We start from the raw sequence: 4,300 nt of genomic DNA on the forward strand, positions 1-4,300 counted from the left end.
CACTGGAAAATGCTGCTCTGAGAAAGGGCCCACGGGCCTCGTCGGCCGTCAGAGGAGCCCGTGGCGGCAGCTGCTGGCGTGTGTCCCCCGCTTCCCAGCTGCCGGCCTGGCTGCGCCGGGTCCCTGTGGACTCGGGAGAGGGGCCAGCACTCGCGGCTGTGGGAGGGGTGGACTGAGGTGCAGACCTCAGTGCGGAACAAGACACCCCTCGGGCTACTGTACCCAGTCCCCCTGCAACCTTACAGACTGAGTGCTAGAATCGTTCCCACTTTACAGGTAGGGAAACTGAGGCCCGAGTTAAGTGCCCTTGGTCCCCGAGCCCCGGCTGTGGAGCCACAGATCCTGGGAGCCACGCTGGGCTGCCTTCTGGAAGAGTCGGGCACCTCGGGTGAGGCTCAGAAGGCCGGTGACCGACTTCTTGGCTGCCAGGCCCTTGTTTGACCTTGAGCTCCAAGCAGCGATTTCCCACAATGCAGCTCAGGGCGCAGCGCAGCTCCGTGGGGTGCTGAGCTGCTTCTTGCTGAGCGGGGCACAGAGCCTGGGGGCTCTGGGTCCTTGTGCCTCAGGGGGAGGTGGGCGCACCCGGGCGGGGCACCCAGTGAGGTGCAGGCCCTCAGCGCCGTGCTCTCTGCCGCCTCTTTGTCCTGGTTTCCCGGTGGCTTCCGGCCAGGCCACAGCACTGAAGGCTTTGCGGCTTTCTCCAAGGACTCGCCTGTCACAGGGAATTAGTTGGAGAGGAGAGGGGAATAAAGACTCGATTTGAATTCGAGGTAAACACCTCCGGGCTCTGAAGAGAGCGTCTGGGACAGCCAGCGAGTGCCTTGGAGACCCCAGTGGAGAGGTTAATACGGGTGCTGAGCCGACATGACCCCTGACCAGGGAAGCGCCCGCTGGGACCAATTAGCATCCCTAGTTCTGGGCTGGGTGCATTTGCATAAGCCCTGGGTCCCCAGGAAAAGTGTCCAAACGGCCTCCTATTCTTTATTGCATGAAAACTGTTCCTGCTCTTACCCTAGCCGATAGCTCATGTGGCCCCCAGAGCGAGCTCCCGCTGGGGCCTCAGCCCAGTCCCTGGGTTTGGCGGGGCTCCTGAGGACGCTGTCCCCCCACCCCACACCTTGACCCCCTGACTCCAGCCCCAAGGACAGAGATGCTGCACTGTCCTTTATCCCCAGCGTGTGCAGCCGCACCCAGGGCGCAGTGGGTGTGTTACCCCAGCTCAGTGGACGAGGAATTTCCTCACACGACCCCGGCTGCCCCCTTGTGACCCAGACCTCCTGTGAGGGCCACTCGTGGGCCACTGGGCAGAAGGCTGGCCGGCGGGGACTTCTCTCCGGCTCGCCCCCTGATTCGGTCTCTGCCCAGCTCTGGGTCTGCCCCGTGAAGAGCTTACAGCTGAGCCGGGGAGATAAGATGTAAGTACCTGAAAAGATTATTTTTATTTTTGGAAAGTTGAACCCGGCAAGCCGGCATCCCATGAGGCTGTGGGGTTAGGCTGGGGGTGGACCTGTCTTACTCAGTTTGGAATCGCTGAAGAGTTGCAGAGGCTTCTTCATTCTTTAAAAAAAAACCACACACACATTTTTTAATATTCTGCAGAGATGCTGCGATGCGGAGGTCAGGCTTGGGGGGAAACGTGTGTCGAAATGTCAAGCGCTGGGTTGGAGCGAGGGGACGGGAAAGACAGCAGGTGGGACTTCCGAGACAATGCGGGGGGATTGGCTTTGGGGGGGTCTGTGAGCTGTCACGGCGTCTGGTTAAGGCATTTGCTCAGAACACCATTCATGATGAGCCTTATGCACCCTCTGTCTCCCGGTTCGTAGCTGGCGGAGTGTCCAGCTGCTGGAATTTGTGGTGTAGATGACATGCAGTTGACATGGTCTCAGGTGCTGCCTTTGTCCCAGGGAGCTTGGCAAAAGGTGCTAGAATGTCTAACGAGAAGCAGACGCCCCCCTCCCGCCCCCCCCCCGCCAAAGCTGGAGGAGCATGAAGACAGAACCTCCACTCAGGAGGGGAATGCGGGTTGCCAGCGTGGGGACTAGAAGACACAAGCTTACCTGTCCCCAAGGAGTCTCGCCTTGCAAGGAACCCTAACCACCGGAAGGAACTGGGGCCGTTGCACCGAGTGGCCACAGGGTGGCAGTGTGGGCCTGCACGAAGTTAGATGCTCCGGGCAGCCCGGCCGCCGCCCAGTGCAGGCTGGGAGTTGGGGCGGGAGCCGGGAGGGTTCGCCCTGAATTTAATCGCCCGTTGCTCTGCACCGAGAGCGCTTCTGCATCGCTCCCAGGCCGGGGAGCTCCCCGTGCACGGAGACTTCGGGGCGCTTCCTCGCTGGGCTGCGAACACGCTGATAAAAAGTTAATTTCTATTTGCCGTCGCTCAGTAATTGGATGAACATGAAAGCAATTAAATATTAAAACATACAAACAAATAACCAAGTCACTGTAATTAGTCAAAGTTTGATCACTGTCATATTTATTTAAGAAGAGGTGATGTGTCTCAGCAGGTGACATTTTAAATACCCCCGGCCTCTCCGGTGGTGTCTTTGGAGGATGCTGAATGATGGAGGGAGAATTTAATTAAACCCTGTTGTAAATCAGCGATGATGACAGGGAAGTGACAGCCACATGTTGAAACGAGAATTAGTCCACAGCAAGGGACATTAATTAACTCCTTTTCTGAAGGCTTTTGGCACCGCGTGGCATTTAAAAAAATAAAAAAGCAGCAGCAGCCAGTGCCGTGACGGGGGAGGGGACGGTGCCTGCGATTATCTTTATAATCGACCTTATTATTTATGGCTGGAATTGCTTCAGTGGCCGAGAGCAGCTAATAATCACGCTGCCGTACAGTGAGATTAAACAATTCTCTCCCTGGGAGCCGCGAGCTTCAGGTAGAAGGTAGCAGGGTACAGGATGCCAGGGCCTGGCAGCCCCTTTGGGGACCGCGGGTGTTTTTATAAGCAGTGGGCAGTGTGGATTATTCTCGTGCGGACTGGACCCGGGGAGGCTATACAGAGGGGCATGAAAGGTAGGAGCTCGGAGCTCGGAGCTGGGAGAGGTCGAGCCAACCGCCTACCTAGCCCCGGGCCCCTTGCAGAAGAGGAACCGGAAGCTCAGGGAGGCCCGAGGGTCTGCCCAAGGTCATGCGCTTCCTGGGGCAGAGTCAGGGTGCAGGGCGACGCCCCCGTCTGATTAGTGGCGTTTCCATGAAGCGCCTCCCTGAGTGTTGACACGCACGCTGCAGAGGACACGGGTGTGCCGTGTCCTGTCGGGGAAGACGCTGCTGTGAAGGGCAGGGTGACAGGAACGCTGCGTCTGTCCCGGGTGCTAAAGCGTCCCGTGCAAACGGAGCCGAGGTGCCCGCACCCGTGAGGGCGGCGTGAGGCCTCCCGCGCGGTCTCCGCTGGCCTCGGCCCCGGGGAAGGAGGCTGCGTTTTCAGAGTCGCTTCAGTCTTGCTGCCCAAGGGTGGAGTCTAGGGGGCCCGGGAGGGCTGGAGGGAGCAGGGGGCGAGAGCGGCGGCTCTGAGTTCCTAACCCCGCGACCCGCGACCAGAGAGGGCGCTGCTGTGGAGGTGCCGGCGGTCGCGCACACGTGAAGGGGTCCCGGGGTCGCAGAGGCGCAGTATCACTCCGCGCCGTGCTGCACCCCGTCCTGGAAACTCACCGCGTTCATCGGCGTGGTGGACGCTCCGAGCAGGCCCGCGGCGCAGAACCCTGCTGACTTCGCTCCTATGGTGAGTCTCACTGAGCCCCCTCCACCCCAAGCTTTGTGGTTGTTTCTAGTACCCCGAGGTGGTCAGAATACGGCCAGCGGAGGGTGTCCACAATGAATCCCCAGCACCTGTGACTATGAAGGCAGACCCCCAAAATTGAAATTATCTTCTGGAGGGCAGGCACCTTGTGGTACAGGGTGCTTCCCCCACGAGGTGAGTGTTCTAGGAACCCATCTGCACCAGTGTACCAGCTGGTGTTGTTGTGAGAGGCTGCGTTTGGCTTCAGTGGATTTTTTTGTTTTTGAAGACTCAACATGTCTGCCCATTTCCTGATGGGTGACTCACAAGCGCACCTGCCCACACTCATGCTGAGTGTTCGGCAGTTTTTGACCAAAAAATGGCGTGACCCCAGCACCCTCCTTATTCACCCAATTTCATCCTGAGCAACTTTTTTTTGTTTCCCTGGATGAAAAAAAGTCCTCAAAGGGAAACGCTTTGCCGACGTGGAAGAGGTGAAACAAAACAAGGACAGAAGCCCTAAAAGGCATCGAAATCGACAAGTTCAAGAACCGTTCTGAGCCGTGGAAA

The sequence above is a fragment of the Phyllostomus hastatus genome, unplaced genomic scaffold, assembly GCF_019186645.2.
Source record: "Phyllostomus hastatus isolate PE091 unplaced genomic scaffold, TTU_PhHast_1.1 phas_contig_210, whole genome shotgun sequence".
NCBI classification, from domain to species: domain Eukaryota; kingdom Metazoa; phylum Chordata; class Mammalia; order Chiroptera; family Phyllostomidae; genus Phyllostomus; species Phyllostomus hastatus.